The following is a 22,449-nucleotide window of genomic DNA, read 5'->3' on the forward strand; positions in this document are numbered from 1 at the left end:
CCCGAACAGGCCAGAGGGCACTTTCTCTAACAAATTCTTACAGCATGGCCTCGCTGATAAGCAGCTCATCCTCCAGGTGAACTCCGGGATACTTCTTCTGTGGCCTTTGTGAGGTACTTGGTACTTCCTGCTCAACACTCCTGGTCGGTGGCACTTGCTGTAGTTTCTTCTGTTCCTACCTTGGCGCTTCACACAGGGCCCAGACTAAAACAGGACATATTTACTGAGTATTTCCCGCGGAGTAAGTGACCCTCTGAGATGCTTATTATGGACTCACTGCCATCCCCTGGAAGAGATACTTTATACAACAGTGACTCCGAACAGGAAAGAGCTGTCCAGGGTGTTCCCAAACTTCAGCAGGCCTCCTCTTCCTCCCATCTGCAGAGTCTCATGTCCCTATGGCAGAGAGTAAGCTCCGTGGGCCAGGGTAACCGGAGCAGCTGTAGTCTGCATAAATGTGTCCTCCTGACCACCCCCACGCTGTTTTCTAGTTCTCCAACCATTTCGTTTCCTGAGAAGTTAGTCAGCACCAACAGAACAGTCCTAGGGCATATAGGGAGGGGACTCCTCATCGGCTTAAGATGGGCAAGGCTGCCGACAGCAGCACAGATTCTATAAGCAAGGAAGAAGGGAGGCTCCCAGGGTGCCGCACCAGGAGAGTTTTCTATGACAAAACAGCATCCTGCAAACCAGAGAAACACTGGGCTTCCCACCCTGGAGCTTGAGCAGCACAGGCCGGTGGTGAGGAGAATATCCTCCAGACACTGAGAGGACTGGGTGGGCGGCCCTCTGGCTAGAGGACCTGTCCAGCATTCCCCGGAGCACATGTCAGTCACAGAGCCAACACAACATCTAGCTCTCAGCCCCCTCCCTGCCCACACAGACACAAAAAAGATCTGTCTGTCTGGGGACTCCTAAGGAAGATGCCTAGGTGAAGGCCTTTATGTAGGACAGCAGGTTAAACCTGAGTCAGATGGATTTAAGAAGATCCCTAAGGGAAGCAAGATTATTCCATTTGTACTCATATTTATTTAATATATAGATGAATAATGTCTGACAGGGGGCATTTTCATCAGTGGTATTGCCTCCGGTGAGGTGCTCAGGCTCTTGTAAACAAACCACATTCCTGTAAACGATACTAATGGAACTCACTGGGTCAGGAAAACACAGCAAAATAGGAGAGGAGCTAGTTGGGAAGAGGAAGAGGATTAAAGGGAGTGGGAAGGAGACAAAAGAGGATAGGAGGGGTGGCTACAATTACAACATATTACATACATGTATAACAATATCATAATAAACCCATTACATATAATTAACATAAGCTAATAAGATAGTAGAATATTAATTGACTTAACACTGTCCTGTTTTTGCACAGACATCGTAACAAAGTAGGGATGCTTACCCACGAAGGCTAGGGAAGAAAACGGACTTGGACAGAAGGAGCTGCCTCAGTCAGCTTCAGTGGATAAAATGGGTAGACACCTAATGCTTCCTAAGGAAGCAGACAGAAGAGGCTTCTGAAGATTAAACTTCCTGTCATCAGCTGCATCTGACAGGGCATGTTACACCAGATGACACCTGACCCAAGGATGAGTCCTCGCTACGTCTACGACACTGGAGGTTGAGGAGGATGACATCATGGTCTCACCATGTTGGGCAACATAAGTACAGCCTGCTACTGTAGCAGGTAGAGGAGAAAATAAAACTCCCCTGGCTGCGAAAATAACCCACAAGGATAGACCCTCTACCTTACAAAGGAAATCAGGGGTGAGGAACTCCACCCTGAGAAGGGAGAAGAACCTACCAGTGAAGGGACTCCCTGCCTCTTACCACAGCCAGGGCTGGATCCCTGGTAGGTAAGAAGCATCTTCACTGAGAGCCTGAAGAGAGGAGGGAAGGTCCCTGTGTTTCAGAAGGAGACCTAGCCAATCCTCGAGGTCCCTTCAGGTATTCTGCTCAGAGCCCATATTGTCCAGTAGTGACTAGGAAATTACACAGCACAGAAACGTGGCAAGAATCCTGTACTCAAATGCAAAAACATCCCATTCCAGGTACTGGCTATGCCCAGACGAGCTGCGCAGTCAGGAGCAGGGCCTCTGCCAGTGCGAGCCTTATAAAAGGCACAAAGGGAGGGATGGGAGCAGCAGAAAATTGCTTCTTTTTGTGTCAAGAAGGCCATGGGGGCCCCTGCAAGACGAAAAGATGGTGGAGTCTTCCTGTCACCAAGATCAAATCAACAGGTTTCCACCCACACCTTGAAACCAGGTAACAGGTACTGGAGGAAAACCTTAAAGTCACCAATTCTGAGCTGGAGAGATGGTTCTGTGATTAAGAACATAGCAAGTTCTGTTCCCAACACCACCTGGAACTCCAGCATCATGAGGATCCAGTGTCTCTGCCCTGTGTGGACATAAGCAGTTATCTACACTCACGCACGCGCACATGCACGCACACACACACACACGCACGCACACACACACATGCACGCACACACACACATGCACACACACACACACACACACACACACACCTCTTCCATCTGTGGAATCAGCAACCACCTGTATATAATCATACAGAGGCACAAACACACATATGCACACATACACACAGACACACCACACACACAAACACACACACACCATACCACACCTCTGCCCTCTGAGGAATCAGTAGCCACCTGTACATAAACACACAGAGACACAAACACACACACACACACACACACACACACACACACACAGCTCTGGACTCTGTGGACATTGGTAGTCACCTGTACATAATCACACACAAACACACACATGCATGCACATGCACACACATACACATACACACATATCCCTCTGAGCCTCTGGGGACACTGGCAGTCACCTGCACATACTCACATATCTCTGTTCCTACAGAGACACAGACCACCTCTGCCCTCTGTGGACATAAGCAATAACCTACATATACACAGACACACAGAGATACACAGACACCCCCCCACAACCTATGAAGAAAAATAAATCATAAAAATCTAGAAGTTCTATGGTAGTAGGCCATAGAACTTAGTGTTTAAGTATTATTATTATTTTAAAGATTTATTTGTTTATTCTGTATACAGAGTTCTGTTTGCATGTATGCCTGCAGGCCAGAAGAGGGCATCAGATCTCATTACAGATGGTTGTGAGCCACCATGTGGTTGCTGGGAATTGAACTCAGGACCTTTGGAAGAGCAGCCAGTGCTCTTAACCTCTGAGCCATCTCTCCAACCCCCTTAAGTATTATTCTTAAATATTAAGTAATATATAGTAGAACATAGTGCTTAAACATTATTATTTTATTATGCTTACATTTGACTCCCCCCCCCCAGCTTTTTAATTATAAATGCATAACACAAAATTTGCCATATCAACCAGTAACTGTATGTTCAATCAATTCTCAGGATAAATAAGATATGGCCAGGCTCAGGTTGGTTAATGTTCTTTTGTATTTATGTATTTTCCAGCTGCTACACAAGGCTTTAGAGTGGTAACCCGCCCTATTAAGGAGTGACAGATGGGCTATAAAGCTCTTCCAGAAAACACAGCTAAGCCTTCCCTGTCTGTCCTGAGCTGGGCCTTGGTGCAGGCCCTCGCCAGCCCTCCGAGCAACTTCCACACAAGTGTCCTTTCGGAGAGGGCCTCACTGCAAACCAAACAACACCCTGCACATTGGAGGGAAATAAAACTTTTTCATTAGCCCTTTGCAAACAGAAGGTCACTGCCAGGAGGATCAAGCCCTAGCAATGTTTCCTCCACCTTCCACAAGTTCAGGAGAACAGTGAAGGCAAAGGCACCTGCAGGAGCTAACCATACACCAGATCACTGCAGATAACCTCAGGGTGGGAAGGAAGAAAATGGTAAGGCCTTTTGGCTGCAAGCATCTGGAGGGGAGCAAACACTCTGTGTATAGGCTGGAGGCCACCAGAGGGCTGTGCAGAGGCCAAGGTGGAATTGAGCCATATCTAAACAGTCAAAGACAGGTAGGGGGAGGGAGGCTGCCATGAAAACCAGACCATATGGGGAGCAAGGAGGGAGCAGGAGCCTTGCAAGAGGCAGTTAGGGGCAGGCTAGGAACTGGCAGCCTCAGCGACCAGGAGACTGGATTTCTCTCCTAGGACACTATTCCTGTCAGCCGGTTATGGAATAGCTACTGGAGGCTCATCTTCACCCCGGAGTGCTTAGTTTACAGAGACAGCCATGTCCTTGCAGGGGGCCTAGGTCAGGATGGGAGAGAGAATAGACTCAGCCCTTGTCCTCAAGGAGCCCACAAGGCCCAGCAACTCAGAGGTCACAGCTATCAAATAGCAGTGACCTGGATAAGAAGGCTCAAGAGGGCACACGTTGGGTAGGGTTACTCACACCTCTTAAAATAGAACACGGCTTCAGAGGAACGGTCAGCTAGAGAAATGGCTTAGCCCAACACAGTGTGAGTTGCCAACTGAATACAAATACGGACTCCCACCGGGGGAAGAACAGCCACTCACAAGGTCAGGGAAGTCACCCTTGAAGATTAACAGACCTCAACGGGTAACTTACAAAGCAGAAACAAACAGAATCTTTAAAATATTTTAAAGCTGGGAATGGAATGGAACCTTTAAAGAACATGGGCCTCTATGTCTTTGTGGAAGGCACTGAGAGGTGCTGGAAAAAGCAACAGGTGAAACAGAGAACAGATTAAGCAGGGCTTTGTTCATTGTATGGGGAGGCATGAGAGGGATCTGTGACACCATGGGACACTAGCTAAAATTACAGAGTTCAGGTAACCATAAGAGGTGACTGGCTTAGGGAAGCTAAACACAGAACAGCTCTAAGTTACGGAAGATTACAGAACAGTGGCCTACTATTTAAAAGTCAGGAAAAAGAAAAACTAAATGCTAAGTTTGGATGTTACCTGCTTGGCGTATTAGTTTGGGATCTGTACATTCCCAGTTTAAATTCATGCTACAAAAGTTCCCGATCTATTCAAAAGTCCACACAGTACAATAAAATTACCAGGTCCCTATATCCTCCAGTCAGCTTCAATCGTAGCTAACATTTTGCTAATACTGTTTTATTATGCTCTTTTTAAAAATATACATATATATATTTTAAAGCAAGTTCCACACATCCTGTTGTTCAGGAGACACTCTGAGGTGCTAACAGTCCTCTGACTCAATAGGTACAGAAACTATGTGTGGGGTGGCTGTAAGCCGAGCTGGCACAGGTAATGCATCCTGCCAACAGCCCAAAGATCGAAACAGAGGGAGCCAAGTTCAATGTTGACCTGAGGCAGCCGATCCAGCACAGTATTAATGTCCACACAAGGAAAAGGTCCGTGGACTCCACTGGCAAATATGCATTGACTCCCACCCCCACCCCCACTATATACCAAGGCAGCCCAAGCCTTGGGAGACGTGGCTGTAAACCACAGAGAAAATAAAGGATCTGTCTCATGGAGGCTTCCACACCACCATGTCTACAGGACAAAATCCAAGCACTCTGGCTTGTCCTAACTCCCCTGAAGTCAGACGCGCATGCTGATACGGCTCAGAACCTAGTTCCAGAGAGAAGCTTCAGTGTATTTCCCCCTCGGCCGAACTGAGTCACCATTTAAAAGGTGGCCCTTGGAGCTCAACTGCCAAGCTGGCAGCAGAGGAGACAACTTTCTGGTTTTCTATTCTTCTGACATCCCATTAAGTGACGGATAGACACACCTGCAATATGTACATGCTCTTATTCATCAACCATACTCAAAATATTCTCCAAAATATTCTGTAGCCATGAATCAAATCTGGATTTAAAGAAACACAAAAAAGTATCTATAATATTTTTAATATTTCCATCTTGCATCCTAATACTTGTTCTAGCTGCTGCCCAACCAAGAGTGAACGCAACCCTTATCAGACACCATCCTCTCTGGCACCTGCCTGACGCCGCTCACCTGTTTCTGCCAGAGCTGTCACTGGTTCCTTCACATGGACAACAATACACAGCCCCTGAATGCCTGCCACATCTAAAAGCCTGCAAAAGGGACCACAATATATAGGATAAAGACACCCACCATCACCTGCTGATGGAAAGAGGTATTGCTGGAGACTGTCACCAGGCCACAAGACTAGGCTGGCTGGTCTGGAACAAGGAGAATTAAGGACACAGAGTCATGCCAACCTCAGAGGCTGGCCATGTTTGAGGAAATCTGTCCTGGGTTGGGAACCCTATAGCTTCAGCTTCAGCCTCAGCTCCAACGCCAAGGATCCTTACCTTGCTGACACTCTGCGTCGTCCCTGAATTCATCTCCAGGTCATGTCATGAAAGAACACCAGACTGGCATTGTCTTCTGAGGCTAGCCCAGGGCTCTGCACTGCTCAGTTATACCCTCTGGATTTTGGATCTGTCCTCTCCGGAGGACAGCTGAGAGGTCCCTGTCAGCTCCACATGCTAGGATGCCTCACAGATTGCCTGAGGCACAATGCCCCACAGAAGGAACAGAGACCTATTTGACTGATGCACTCCTGGCAGGGAAACAAGGCACACCTTTAAAGTGGGAATACCAGGTAAGTGCCGGCTCTGGTACAGTTATGCAAGATTATCTAGAATCCGACACTAATCTCCTCTCACATCCTGAGAAGCCCAGAACCACCTGTTTCTCATGCCCACTGAACTACAGGAAAGAAACCCTTGAGCTGTGTTCTTAAACCCAAAGTTCACCTCCAGGAAACATGCGTTTTGGTCCACAGATTTTCAACTCCTTGATCTTAATTGCTAAAATCTAGTTTAGCAGAGTAGATAATGAGTCTTATTGCCAGGGGCCATTTTTAAAATTATTATTATTAGTTATTTTTAAAAAAACCCTATCTTTTCTCATTTTACATACCAATCTCAGTTCCCCAGTTCCCACTCCCTCCCTTCTGTCCTCTCCACCTTCCCTCCAACTCACCCCCCCATCCACTCCTCAGAGAGGGTAAGGTTTCCCATGAGGAGACAACAAAGTCTAGCACATTGCTTTGAGGGAGGACCAAGGCCCTCCCCACTATATCTAGGCTGAGCAAGGTACCCCTCCAAAGAGAATGGGTTCCAAAAAGTCAGTACAAGCAGTAGGGATAAATCCTGGTGCCACTGCCAGGGCCCCCTCAGTCTGAGCTAGCCATACAACTGTCACCCACATTCAGAGGGCCTAGTTTGGTCCTATGCTGGTTCCAGGTTTTTATTAGCTCAAGTAAGCTACTTCTGTGGGTGTCCCCATCATGGTCTTGACCTCTTTGCTCGTACTGTCACTCCTCCCACTCTCTGAATGGACTTCGGAGCTCAGTCCAGTGCTCCGCTGTGGATCTCTGCCTCTGCTTCCATCAGCTACTGGATAAGGGTTCTATGGTGACATTTAAGATAGCCATCAATCTGACTACAGGGCAAGGCCATTCAGTCACCCTCTCCACTATTGCTTATGCCTCCCAGTTTTGATCAATCAAGACACTACGAAGGGACTATTGGGGTAAGGCACAGTATGAAATGCTGAGGGACAGCAAGCTGAAGCCACACTACAGAAGCCCCCAACAGACAAGCTTAAAAAGAGACCTGGGGCCTGACTGTGAGGAGCCGTGACTATTTCTGTGCAGGAAGGATTGGGTCAGAGCCAGGCTTCAGGGAGAGTAGCTATCCCTTTCTTCCCAGCACCCCCATCCTCTTATTTTGTTTGTTTTTTGTTTTAACTAAGAGCCTTCACTGTCTGCGCTGGAGGTGGCAGACTCTAGACTTGATTGGTGGCACTAAGAATCAAAGCAAGGAACAGGTGCCCACTAGCTGGGTGCTATTGTACAGGAGAATAAGCAGACCGTGCCCACAGATTGGGTCTGGGGACACAAGTCAAGGACAATACCTCACTTCTTCGGGCCAGTCCAGAGCCCAGGAACATTTCTGAAAATATAGAAATGACAATGACCAGGTCCCCTTCTTACCTAGAGGTAACACTAGAGGTCACAGAATGGTTGAAATGCTTGGATGAGGAGGAAAGATACATACCCATACCATGAAGCTTGCAAGTCAGAGGCAGAAGGCTTACAAAATATTAAATAGCCACTGAAAGAGATTCCAGTTTCTGAACTAGGGGTTGGGACACTTGGGACTACAGCCGGTTTTAACTGGTACAGACATACTTCAACATTTTAGCCACCACCTTGGTTGCTGTGGCATCCCTGCTGTGTGTCAGAAAACTCAAGGTTCCAATGAATGAGTCTGAAAACAGAGTCACTCTAGGTACCTCCGAGTGACAGCTCTCTGAGGAAAAGGTGGAGAAAACAATCAACAATAAAGGAAGGCCCATGGAGATATAGGGTTTTCGAGGCCTCCTCCCAGGATACAGGCTAGCAGCTCAGCTATCCGGACAACTGACGGAGTCTTAGGTTGCAGAGCCCTCAGTCCCACGCGCCTAGTGTCTTGTCCCAATGTCCCAATTCATGGGGCTTTTTGAGACAGGCAGAGAAACAGCATACCGGAGCCAGGCTGTAGAAGCCCTTGAGAGGCTAACTAAATAAAGACTTCGTGATGGGTTTTGTCCTGGAGATCTGCTTCTGAAAAAACCTTTTTTAACCAACATCACCTCTTTTTTTTCATTTTTGAGATGAGGTCTCATTATCTAGTCTAGGCTATCCTGAAACTCACTATGTAGCCCAGCCTGACCTCCAACTCACAGTGACTCTCCTGCCTCAGCCTCCCAAGCATTGGAATTACAGGTGCTGTCGTGTTCAGATTTGTTTCCTCTTAGTTTTCTTCTTAACAAGGGCATTTTCTGTCAACACAAGGAATAACGGACTGTGAGCTTACTAAGAATGTAAGGAAGAAACAGGTGCATGCTGGGAAGTGTTGGGCAGAGAGTAGATTACAATAAGCAGAAACTCACTGGCTGCCTGACTCTCAGAACATTGAGTCAAGGACAACACTAGGGGCCAGACATTCCTCGAACAGGCCCAGGGCCCAGGAACAAACTCCATCTGTGTGTGTCAAAGAGAGCAAGCGCGAGATGGCCAGAGGGGAAAGCAGGTTGTGAAACCTTGTCTGAGTCGTAGTCTCCCTTCCTACTGCTGTGGCCACAGTTACCTCACCAGTGAGATGAGAAGCCAGGTTATTTCAGAGGCCGGGGATTATCTGAAGGGACATTGGGGTGCCAAGAGATAGACATTGGGGTGCCATGATATATATATAGAAATATAACAGCAGCCCTGTTATATTTAGCCCATGCTTCTAGCTCTGTACTTTAACCGGGAGAGACGCAAAATCATCGGGCAATACCACAGTGCCTGCAAGCTCCAAAGATAGAGGATTCCATTCTCTCGTCTATTATGTTTTCAACGTTACCGAAGTACCGTGCCAAGAAGCCGGTAAAAGTGCTCCCCAAATACACAGCAGAGAGCAAACCCATGTGTTACAGAGAGGTGAATGTCTTGTTAAAGTGCTGGGCTCCACCAGCTGTGTTACGCTAAGGACCAGTTCCAACTGCGGTCTCCAACACTCTGCATTGATCACGCACCCCTGGCTGTGCGCTAGGCTTCCAAGACCTAGTTCAAAGGCAGAGGATTTTAAATTTTTAATTACTTTTTAGTTCTCCAGAAAGTCAGAGCTATGCAGTAAATGATTTCGGTCACATACTACACTATGCTGAAACAAGCTGTTACCTCTGGGAACTCCCGTGTGATGAGGAGAACATTCACAGCTGAGGGTAAATGAGACAGAAAGTGAGAACCTGGCTTGCTTTGCGACTAGATGAGTAGAGTAGAACTTCCCAGGCCTGAGGATCCTAGCTCCAGAGAGACAAGCGCGGGAAGCATTCCAGAACACAGGCCCCAAAGCCAGGCAGCAGCCTAGGCTCAAATCCTGCCTTGGGCAACTTAATCTCTAAATATCACAGAGTAGACGTTCTCAACCTCGGGAGTCGAGACCCCTTTGGGGGTGGGGAGGTAGAACCACCCTTCATAGGGCTTGCATATCAGATATTTACATTACAATGCATAACAGCAGCAAAATTACAGTTATGAAATAGTAACAAAAATATTGCTATGACTGGGGGTGACCACCATATGAGGAACTGTATTAAAGGGTTGCAGCATTAGGACGGATGAGAGCCAGTGTCAGAGTCTAGGACGCACCTCTCAGGGCTGCTGGGAAACAACAAATTAACATCCGACCCTATTGGGTCACCACTCCTGTCCCTAAACTGGTCCTGCTCCGCTGACAGACAGCTGAGCCTAAAGGGAGAGTCCAGCTCTGCTGCAGCTTTCCTTAACTCTGTTTAATCAATGGCGTTCTGGCCTCGTGGCTCCAGACATGTCTCCTACAACAATCCCGAGTGGAGAGTGCCAATTTCTACAGCAGTCATAGCCCTGCGAATGGGTAGATAATATGTTTATCAGAAGTCGCACCCCAAATGGGGAAACAGTCTGAAAGGCAAAGCACACTTTTCTGATGCACTCTCTTCGAAGCATGAAATCCTTATTTCGACAGTTCCCACTAAAATACATGAACCCGAAAGCCCATTAAAACCCATTCATTCATAATTTTCAAATCAGTTATAAAACCATGCGAGTTTTTAATGAAAGAAAATGTCTTATTTTAAACATGCATATGTTAAACTAGAGAAAAGAGCTTAGTAAACTGTTCTGAAATCAACAAAAAGAGAGTAATGAGTAAGTTAAAAGTAGTCCTACTCAAAATAACACACAACCAAGGGGAAGATCACTGGGTAACCGATTTAGGGGGTTAAAAATGACTTGTCAGGCTGGAAAGATGGCTTGGCACTTATGAGCACTGGTTGCTCTACCAGAGGACCCGGGTTTGATTCCCAGCATCTACAAGGCAGCTCCCAGCCATCTGCAGTTCCAGTCCCCGGAGATCCAAAGCCGCCTTCTACAACTTCTAGAAATCCACACAGACACTGCACAACATGCATGCAGGCAGATTATCCATACACATAAAATAAAAATAAAGGTTAATTTAAAAAAATTGTCAAAATGTTCAACTTCAAATGACAACATATGCCTTAAGATTATTTTTCTGCCAGGCAGTGGTGGCGCACACGTTGAATCCTAACACTGGGGAGGCAGAGGCAGGCAGATCTTTAAGCACGAGGCCAGCCTGGTCTACAGAGCTAGTTCCAGGACAGGTTCTAAAGTTAAAAAACAAAATCAGTTTGCTCATAAAACTGGAAGAAAATGAACCCAGATGTAATTTCTTCAAGGCTTTTAGTTTTTATATGTCCTTGTTTAATAACCAATGTTTACTTTTATTACTTTCATAATATGAAAGAGTTAAACTATACTTTGATTTAGCTATTTAGACAGCTTTCACATTTTTACTTACTACTTGAAGACTAGCAATCCATAAAGAGAACTAACTCAGGCTCCTGTGTGAACTCAGCCACTGGTTTTGAAATCTCAGACTCAGGACATAGGACATATATTGCTCTCCAGCAGTCCCCCCCCCCCCAAGCCTAAGGGACTCCAGCCCTCACATACCTCCAGGTGAAAGTGACATCCCTCCCAGGCAGTCGGGAACAAGAAAGGGACCATCGATTGTAACCCTAAGACCCACGAAGGCTACAACTGATGGAATCCTACTGCCTCCGACAGCTAAGAAATCATAAGCAGCAGGACAAAGCAGAAGAATTCGCACAGCTCATTCATGAGATACTTTTCTGTTCCTTGTCCATATTACCTGTGTCCCTAGGATCACACAAACTAAAATGTCTTCGGCGTTGACACCCAGCATTCTGTCCTCTCAGAGTACTCTCACAAACACCGGTAAAACTGCTTCTCCTGTCTAGCTCATCAAGTCCAGCTTCGATTTCGCAGGGCTTGCGCTTCTTGAACGTTCTCAGAAGCCCCTCGAAGGACTAGGATGCTGAAAAACCCAACCTCAAGCACAGAGGCTTCAGATAAGCCCTGAGGAGATCCATACTCCAGGCAACAATGCCAAAGGTACACCATGACCCTAAAGTGTTTGCCCAGTTTGGACCGAAGACCTTCACTGAAAACTCAGGCACCTTAATCTAGTGGGGCCAAACAGTCAGGCTTAATTAAAGAGGCTTTGGGAAAACCCCAGTTGCGAGCTGCCTTAAAGAGAGCGATGGCTGATTACCCTGCATCATATAAACAAGACTGTCCACACATTTCTAAAGATGTAGCTCAAATAGAATTCAGTCAGAAGAGATGGTGCATGCAAAGAAGCAACGGCGAGCTTACCCAACAAGTGAAATTGATCTTACAAACTACATGACCCTCTGAAATGACTGAGTATCAACAGCTAGAACCTACTGTAGTCATCCCACAGCTTAGCAAAAAAAAAAAAAAAAAAAAAAGAAAAAGAAAAAGCCACAGGGAGAAAGACAAAAATCTCTCCACATAAATATGTAATTGAAAAAAAAAAAACTACCTGATCCTTCCCCAGCCCCCTACACTAAACACAGACCCACACTGCACTAGGTAGCCACATCAAACCTGAAAGTGTGCTAAAGACATTAATTCACCACACTCTGGCACACTGGTTTGCACTTGATTATTCCACCCTTAGCTCAGAACACCTAGAGGGAGCTGAAAAAGGACCTGGACGGTATAAATAGACGTCCTGCCCCTACCTGCATTGGTCACATGGCATGTGTTAAATGTCAAAACTTGTAAGGCCCAGAGATTTCAGTCAGGTTGTCACGACAATAAAACACGGACAAAATGTAAATAACAGACACAGGAAGGAAATGTGTCCAAACGCTTATAATCGTGGGTGGGGAGGTTAGCTCTGTTTGTATGTTTGTTTAAAGTTGGGCTGTTGAAGAAGAGGTGAGTCAATCAAGTGTGCTGCTATGAGTTTTCCTTCACTAGTCACACGATTTTAACTCCTCAAGGCAGTCCTGTCACAGACGAACCAGACTCACACCAAGAAGGGGTTTCTCAGCTGAAACGACAAGAACATCTCCTAAGATCTGGCCCTGTTTGTTTTCTGCCCTTATCATGCCTCACTGTGTAGCTCCAAGCCGTTGATTTCTTTTTGGCTCTTCTGTGTTCTCAAGCCTGCCCATTGCAGACCACAGGTTCAATCTTTTAAGTTTAGGTGGGCTTCGCGGTCACGGACACATGAAGAGAATCAGATCAACTAGAAGGGTTTGGATGTGTTTTGTTTGTTTGGGTTATGCTAATAATTCTCATTGGGATAACTACAGATTACATATTGAAACGTGTACCAGAAACATGAGCAAATGTCAAGTCCTATAGGGAATACTCACGTTCCAAGAAGCTTAAATGTCTCGGCAAGACATATTCTTAATGGCCATTCTTAACAAGGCTCCATGACCATGAGCTTGGGTGGAGTGGAAAGATGGTCTGCAAGCCCTGGCATACGCACTGATTAGATGGAGCTTCTGTTTCTAGATCTAATCCACATGTTCTTTCAAGTCCTCTATCAGCATTCGCTGTCTACGCTTCAAGGTGATAAATACCATTTTTGCTCCCTAATTTGAAAAAAATTTAAAAGCCAGATTGCCTAAAATCAATGACTCCATCACTGCTGTGTGCAGTGGCTGTGGGCGCTCTTCTTGGAGACACCGCGAGAATTTCTACTTATGACATCGGGCTCCGGGCGCTGCCTCTGACCCTCCTCGAACGCTCAGCGCAGGGGCACGTCACAGAGCTGCACCGGGACAGTCCGTCTCCACACGCGGTGCGAGCGCACCTCACAACCCCTGCCTCTGGGGCACGAGGGATGAGGTGGCGGAGACACCAGGGTTCCCAGCCGGCAGGACCACCTCTCTGCACCTGAGCCGGGCAGGGCTCCGCCACCCCAGTCAGGGACCGGTGCTGCGAGGCGCGCCCCGACTCCGCGGTGCACCAGCCGCGCGCGCACGGCCCGCGGGGAACCCTGCTCGGGCACCGGAAGCGGCGGCCGCCCGAGCGGTCCCGGAGCCTCCCGGTGCCGAGGGAAATGAGGCCGCGGAGGCCAGGCCGGAAAAGCGGAACGTCCCGCAGAGCCGCGCGGGGCGGCTCTCCAGTCTCGGCCCGGCTAGGGTCGCCTTGGCCGACACGCGGCCCCTCCTCGTAGCTGGCGCACTCACCTCCTCCGCTGCCCCCGGCAGCCCTGCGGGCGGCTGTCACAGCAATCCACCAACTGCCCCGCGCCGGGTCGCGATGCTATTTAAGGACTCGCGGCTGCAGTTGCTCCTTTGCCTGCGCCACCGGCGTTGCAGCAGCAGGGCCGGGCTGCTGGTAGTGCGCGTGCCGCGCCGCGCCACCCCGCCCCGCCCCGTTCTCAGGCCCCGCCCCTCCCCATCTCCTAGCGCGCCCGCTCCCTCCCCCCTCACCCGCCGGCTCCGCCCCTCTTGTCGCGCAGGTCTAGCCTGTCCTGCCCCCTCAGGCCCGCCGCTCCTCTCAGGCCCCGCCCAACCAGCGCCATTCCCGCCTCCTAAGCTCCGCCCTGCCTGGCTTGCTCCACCCCCTCAGACCCACCGTTCCCCTCAGGCCCCGCCCATCAGCTCCAAACCTTCCCTTCAGGCCCCTCCTCCTTATTCGTTCTCTCCACCCCTCAAAACCCGGTCCTTCCCCTTCAGGCCCCGCCCCGTCCTGCCGACCCCGCCTCTTAGGCCGCGCAGTAGGCGTGGCCTCTCTCAAGTCCCAGAGCGCGCACGGTAGTCATCAAGCAAAAGCCAGACTGTCACCCAAACTGCCCCGTAGTTTCACAACGAATCTGAGGAAGGGCAAAGGGTAAATCGGTGTCTTAACTCCAAAACATCCTGAACCCCGATAATGAGATGCTTTGGAATGTTGTAGGTACCCTTTAGTTAGCTCTTCCAGCCTCAACATTCTGCCCAGCTGATTGCTTGGTATGGCCTCTCTGCCAGCGTCTCTGCTTCAAAAGACCATGGTGGCCAAAGATTCCCCATCTTTTCTTTAGCACCGGCATACACGACCCCCTTTAATCCAGTTTCACCACGGTCCCCACACCAGGTTTCGCCACAGCCCTTGGCTAGGAAGACTGGACTTCTGCAATGTCCTGGCCATAAGGCATCTCTGGAGGACCCAGGCTCTGGGGTAGTTAGAGTGACAAGCAGACTAGGCATTGCTCAAGGATGATGTCCACCTGCCAAATTCTAAAGCCTGGTCTGTCCTGCTCAGCCTTGGCTCTGTGGACTTGACCTTTTGCTTACTTCCAAAGGCCAGCAAGATGATGGCTCACTGGGGAAAAAGTACACAAATGGCGGAGAGCCGAGTGATCTGAGTGCAATCCCTGCAACCCATACTGTGAGTACCATGCACATGTGTGCCCTCCCCCAAATAAAGGTAATAAAAAATTTAAATACACTCCAAAGTTTTAAGATAATCCTTAGCAAGGTCAAATACTAGAATGGGCACCGTGGTCAGTGGCCAGAACTAGTCGGTGTGGCTAAATTGAGACTCAGATCATGCTGACAGTTTGAAGAAAAAAGGACAACATAATTGTTCACGGATTCATTTGCTAAGAGCTACCTTCCCTGTTGCCTGAGGTCAGTCATACAGTTATGATAGTGTTTGCTCCCGGCATTAGGTTAAAGGTTTGCTAGTATTGCTTTGACTTTGAGGGAAAAGGATTATTGTCACAGCTGGTCAGTGGTGGCGCATGCTTTTAATCCCAGCACTTGGGAGGCAGAGGCAAGCAGGTCGCTGTGAGTTCAAGGCCAGCCTGGTCTACAAAGGTAGTTCAAGGACAGCCAGGACTGTTACACAGAGAAACCCTGACTTGAAAAAAAAAATTGTCACAATAGATGATTTCAACAACAGATGTCATTTACTAGGGGACGCTGCTAATAAACTGTGGAGTGCTCATCATACCCCTCTGAGGTGGTGCCACCATTGTTCCTCATTTGTTGAAGTGAAAACTGAGAGTCAGGTGACTGGAAGGGCAAGCGTGTTCTTGTGACTCGGGGTCCTACGCCTACTTCTAGAGCAGGGGCTTCACAAACAGAGGCCTCCACTCTTGGAAGATGATGACATTAGTTCCCTCCAGTCATGGGTATGCTCAAGCTGACTTAGCAAGCCAGCCCTTTTCCTGGGTATGTCTGGCCTTCCTCCCATGGTGTCCGAGGCTCCGTGGACAATGCAGATGAGAGGCGACTCTCACACCAACAGCCCTCTAGAGCAACTGGGTCTTTAGATCCTTCTGGGTCTACAGGCTACTGTTTATAAGGGGGAAAAGGGGGTCCATGTTCATTTTTGTGTTTCACTTGGCTTCTCTCTCTCTCTGAATCTGTCTCTCTACCCATTATTTCACCCATTTTCTCCTCTTCCTCATTCTCTAATCTTCAACCCAGGGCCGCCTCAGGCATCTTCTAGGTTCTGTAGTACGGGCCTTTTCCAGAGCCATGCAAAATCAGAAAGTCCATGGTTTCAACAGCAGAAACGGGAGTTCCACGGTTCTGGTGACGAGATACAAAAGCAAGGGGTCAGCTGGGTTCGTTCTTCTGAGGTCTGCCAGCAAAGGGCCTGCTCTAGATCTCTCTCTGGCTTGCAAACCTCTGTCTTTGCCTTTTCATCCTCATGGTGTCTTCACCCAACCCTCCTTCATAGTGTGTGGTCTAAAGCTCCCCCTCTATAGAGGTGGCATTTTAAAAACGAGGCCACATTCTGAGACTCTCCAACATATGAAGGAGGCACGTATGGTTATATGTTGGCAGTTGGCAGAGGTTGTCTTGCCTCATCTCTTCCCGCGGTAAGATATTCCTCCCCAAACTGGGTAACTCATTTTGTGGTTTTGTCCCCAAGCCCTGTGTCTTAGTGCTCTATGGCTGTGAAGAGACACCATGACCATGGCAACTCTTATAAAGGAAACATTTAATTGGAGCTGGCTTACAGGTTTAGAGGTTTGGTCCACTATCGTCATGGCAGGGAGCATGGCAGCAGGCATGTAGACACGGTGCTGGAGAGGTACTAAGAGGTACTACATTCAGATCCACAGGCAACAAGAAGAGAAACACTGGGCCTGGCTTGACCATTTGAAACCCCAAAGCCCACTCCCAGTGACACACCTTCCTCCAACAAGGCCACACCTCCTAATCCCTGTCAAGTAGGGCCACTCCCTAATGAGCACGAATTTAAAAATTTATGAACCTGTTCAGACCACCACACCTTGAATGCTGGGGATTTAGTTTGTAGAGCCAAGCACAGAAGAGTCAATTGGGAGATTTCTCTGCAGAAGCCTGAGTCTCTTTTTAGCCTCCATTACATTTTCATCTGATTCTTTAAATGTGGCTAATTCCAGCTATATCCAAATCTATGTCTGTCTAAAGCTGATTGATCAGTCTTCTGGAGAAACTAAGCAGACCTGACATTTTCTGGGGGGACAGGCTAGTTGGTGGATTGACAATGGCCTCCTGTCAAAACCATCATTATGATAATCAGCTGCAATGTTGGGATTGCCATTGAGCTAGCATGGTCTCCGGGAGTACAACCATACCAGTTAGTAATAGCCGAAGTGCTTTTAATCAATTGTGTGGCTAAAGGAAGGGCTGCCATCAGTAGATACTTGATGCTTAATCTTCGTGTCATCCTAATTGTCCTGTAACTCACTTTGTAGATCAGGCTGGCGTCGAACCCATGGATATCTCCCTGCCTCTGTGCCCCTGAGTGCTGGGATTAAAGGTGGGCACCACCATGCTCAGCATGCTTAATCACTTTTGAGGCCATATGTATATTAGTATTTCTCCAGCCCTCATGAAACTGCAGATACCTGGAGAATAGACACCATACCCCATTGTCTTAGTCAGGATTACTATTGCTGTGATGAACCACTATGACCAAAAGCAAGTTTGTACATGATTAATGTAACCCAGAGACAGATAATTGGGGTTCAACCTGAAGATCAGAAAAGCAAAGCAGCCAGCCACTGGCTCTTACCTCGACCTCAGTCTGAAAGTGGCAATCAGGCTTCCTGGATCCCTCAGAATGAGACTTTGTGTGTGAGCTATCTCCTTCTGACTTATATTTCTCTCTAGTGCTGGGTTTAAAGGTGTGCACCACTACAACCTGGTTTCTATGGCAAACTAGTGTGGCTACTGGGATTAAAGGTGTGCGTCACCACTGTCTGGTCTGTAAGGCTGATCAGGGCGGCTGTTTTACTCTCTCATCTTCAGGTAAGTTTTATTTATTAAAATACAAATATCAAACAACAAGTTAGGAATGGAAGGGTTTCTTTGGCTTGTACTTCTGCATCATAGTCCACCACTGAAGGAAGTCAGGACAGGAACTCAAACAGGACAGGAACCTGGAGGCAGGAGCTGATACAGAGGCTATGGAGGAGAGCTGCTTGCTGGCTTGCTTCCCCTGGCTTGCTCAGTCTGCTTTTTCATAGAACCCAGGACCACCAGACCAGAACACCAACCATAATGGGCTGGGCCCTCCCCTATCAATCACTAATTAAGAAAGTACCCCCCCCAGCCAGATCTTACGGAGTTTTCTTAATTGAGGCTCCCTCATTTGGGATGACTCTAGCTTGTGTCAAACTGACATAAAACTAGCCAGCACACCCATGAATCATCATCCTTCTCTTCTTGTGTCTCTGTAAGGCTTGGTGCAGTATTTGTACACGGTAATAGCTGTTTAGTGGGATTTTTTGTTTTTGTTTTTGTTTTTGTTTTCTCGAGACAGGGTTTCTCTGCAGCTTTAGAGCCTGTCCTGGAGCTAGCTCTTGTAGACCAGGCTGGGCTCGAACTCACAGAGATCCACCTGCCTCTGCCTCCCGAGTGCTGGGATTAAAGGCGTGCGCCACCACCGCCCGGCAGTGGGATTTTTTTTTTAACTATTCGTATGGGATCAGTGCTAATCAATGGCGCGTGTGGGTTTTGAGAATCTGGAAGCTTACACAATTCTGGAAACCTCTTTAAGAAAATTGCACATTCAAAGTTGGATGTAAAAGTGAATACTTGCATGGGGGTGAGGGTGGAGGTCATGCCTTTAAATCCCAGCACTCAGGAGGCAGAGCAGGTGAATATGAGTTGAGGCCTAGTCTACCCTGCCTCAAAAGCCAAAACAAAACAAAAACTCAAACCAAACAAACAAGCAAAAAGTGATTGCTGCTTTTGAATGAGAGAACAGAAATCACGGTATGATATGAAATTAGAATGTCTGTGTCCTCTCAGGCCTCAAGCAGTAGTTAGGAGGGAGGAAAAAAAATGAAACAAAACAAAAAACAAACCAACAACAAAACACAATGTTTCACATGATAATTATACTACAAATTCCACAAAGGTAAAAAGAATCTGAAATTGTAAGAATTCTTTCCCTACCTGAATATTACGTTTCCCCCTGAACACTCGTCAGTTATTTTTAAGAGAATTTATTTTAGCAGGTTTTACTTTTTAGAACAGTTTTCAGAAAAATTACAATGTTCTCAAAACCCCTCCCCCAGATTTCACAGTAGCACATTTATCACTATTAGAAAACTAGTTTCAAAATACCATTATATCTAAAACTTATCCAGTGTTCCGATTTCCTCAGTTTTTACTTAAATCATCCTTCCGTCCTAGGGTACCAATCAAGACAACATATTATATCTATTATATTATATATTATAATATTATTTTATATTATTATATTATTATATATTATTATATTATATATAATATAATATTATATATAATATTAATATTATTATATATTATATCTATTATATTATATATTATATCTATATTGTCATGGCCCTTTAGCCTCTTTCTGGCTGTGACCATCGCTTGGATTTTTGTAGTGGTTTTGTGTGTGTGTGTGTGTGTGTGTTTTGTATTTTTGTTTGAGGCATAGTCTTACTATGTAGTCCTGGCTGGCCTGAAGCTTACTATAGTCCAAGCTGACCTCAAACTTATAGAAATCCACCTTCCTCTACCTCCCCAGTGCTGAGAATAAAAGGCATAAGCCACCATGTATGTTGAGATGATTCTTCTTTACAATCTTGCAGCTTTGAAGGACACTGGTCAAGGGATTTATAAATCATTCAGTGGCATTTGCCAGGATGATAGACTGTCAACATGTTGAGAAGAAAGCCAATAATTTCTTCACCCTGAGTGGTGTGTGTGTGTGTGTGTGTGTGTGTGTGTAAATCAAATAAAACTCATGATGACTGGGACAAACTCATGGCTTTCTGTGCTCTACCACTGAATCATCTCACCAGTCCTTTATGGAACTTGCTTTTTTGTTTTGTTATTTTGTTTTAAACTTTATTTTGTGTGGAAGAGGAGAACATGACATGCGCATGTTCAGAAGTCAGAGAAAGTCTAGGAGTCATCCCTCATTTCCACCTCATGAGTCTCAGGAGTGAGCTCTGGCTGTCAGGTTTAGAGTGCATGTCCTTATTAAGCCATTTTACCAGCTTTGTTTTTTAATTGATAGTTTTGATTAGATATGGGTAAGACCCAAATCCTTTCTTTCCATCTTAAATGAGTGCCAGTCGGGAGACCGTTCCATGGTATAACTTTTTGCTGTGCACATTTCATTTTCTGTTTCTCTTACTTTTACCAAATGCTTTCAGATGCCCTATGACAGGTTAATTTGGAGGGATGGCCCTTGACCTTTAACCTCCTGCCAGGATGATAGATGAGTTGATGGGGGGTGGAGTTGTCTTGAAGGCATTCCTGCTAATGCAAATCCCATAAATATAGCTCCTAAAACCCAAATAAGTATGTGTGCAACACCAGGTGCCCTTAGCTGGGTTTCAAAAATGATCTCAGCACCCCAAGCCAGGGAATGGCTAAAATAGACGTGCTTCTTTGAACTGACAGAAGTCAAATTGTCTTTTGCAAAATTAATCCCAGAAACATTGAACTATGTGCTCACATTGCTGTGACCCCACCCTAAGTCTCACAAGGGGCTTCTAGTAGTCACTCCCCAAACCAAGCTTTGTAAGCTTCCTAGTTAAGCTAATCCAGTTGGCATATCTTTCTCTCATTTAACTTTTGAAGTCTTTTTTCTTTTGTGTGTGTGTATGTGTATACATGTTCACGATTAGACCAGGATTGGCAGACACACACACACACACACACACACACACACACACACACACCAGAGCATGTGTATGGAGGTCAGCAGACAACTTGAGAAAATTGGTTCTCTCCTTCTAATGTATGGGTTCCAGGGATCAAACTCAGGTTGTCCGGCTTAACAGCAAATGCCTTTACTTACTGAACCATCTCGCTGGTCCCTTGACAAATCCTCTTCTACCATTTTTGTACCACTGTTCAGATTTGCTGATAGAGGTCTTTTAAGCTTGTTTTTTTAGCTACTGACAGCTGCCACATGGGTCTATGGTGGCCCTAACCAAGCCACAGCCCTGCCTTCTTTCATACACCTTTTGTTTTTTAAAGGTACTTGATCCATGGTCTTCATGCACTTAAATGAGAGAGCTCAGCTACAGCTGCTTAGGCAATAACCTCCCTGGATATCTCTCTTCTCCACCTTGGGCAGAGTCCACCAACTCCCCTCCCCTCGCTCAATGTTCAGCCTCCACACAAAGCTGTCCATTAGGCCAGGATTTCCAGACCTCACCCTGTACCCCACAGCACAATACATCCTTATCTTGAAGTGATATGAAGATTTTAATTAGTCAGTGTGAAAAAGACAGTATGTTTCCTGGATGTTTCCAACCCTTTGCAAGGCCATTTAAGGGACACAGTTAAGGGACCTATCCCTACTCACTTGACAGTTTGCTTGCCATTCCCTTCCCCAGCTAGATGGAACTATGTGTGGGCCAAGGGGCCTAGAGTTTAATGTCAGACTGTTTATTTTAACCTATGGCTTACTTATAGGCTTCAGGCAAGCAACTCTCAAGTCCCTAGGTTTTTTTTTAATCAGCTAAGTGAATCTAAAACTGCACTGCATCAAATCTAAATCACAATTAGAAGAGGCACTATTGTTTTATGCAAAGAAAAAAGTGTTGCTTGTTTTAATTGCCACATATTATCAGTCAAAAGACACACACTGTATTTGTTAGCTTTAATAACTTAGTTGCTTAAAACAATGGTCATATATTATCTTATGCTAGACTCACCTCAGTGGTTTCTTCACTGATCTTTCCTAGGCTTACTCCAGCAGATACTATCAGACATACACTCATCTGGGGGTAGGTGTTCTGGAATGGCCTCAGTTTGTTTGATGATTAGCAAGTGATTTGCTGAAGTTCTCTGGTGTCGGAAGTCTTTCTGTCTATTTTTTGTTTTTATTGGTGAATGAATAAAGCTATTTCAGCCAGTGGTTTAGCAGAATAGGGCAAGGAGGAGTTACAAGCAGATAAAGGAGAGAGTAGGCAGAGTCAGGGGAAGTCATGTAGCCACTGCAGGAGACAGACACCTGACACTGGAAGCCAGACAGAACTTTACCTGGTAAGCCACAGCAACATGGAAATACACAGATTAATGGAGATGGGCTAGTTTAGGTTATGAGTGCTAGCTAAAAATATGCTT

The 22,449-nt window shown here is 46.6% G+C and overlaps 1 protein-coding gene across 3 annotated transcripts in view; it reads right to left on the reverse strand.

Annotated features, from left to right (window-relative positions):
* Acsl1 (acyl-CoA synthetase long chain family member 1) overlaps positions 1 to 14,239 on the reverse strand; it is a 69,672-nt gene extending 55,433 nt beyond the window's left edge. For 2 of the 3 annotated variants that reach the window (XM_038326364.2, XM_038326359.2), the window contains exon 1: positions 14,089 to 14,239. The gene's annotated coding sequence lies outside the window, so the exon portion shown is untranslated. Of the gene's footprint in view, positions 1 to 6,263; positions 6,474 to 14,088 lie in introns of those variants that run through there. The other variant, XM_038326361.2, reaches the window with a different exon arrangement.
* Between the last annotated feature and the right edge of the window lie 8,210 nt (positions 14,240 to 22,449).

Source organism: Arvicola amphibius, chromosome 4 (genome assembly GCF_903992535.2).
Source record: "Arvicola amphibius chromosome 4, mArvAmp1.2, whole genome shotgun sequence".
In the NCBI taxonomy this organism is placed as follows: domain Eukaryota; kingdom Metazoa; phylum Chordata; class Mammalia; order Rodentia; family Cricetidae; genus Arvicola; species Arvicola amphibius.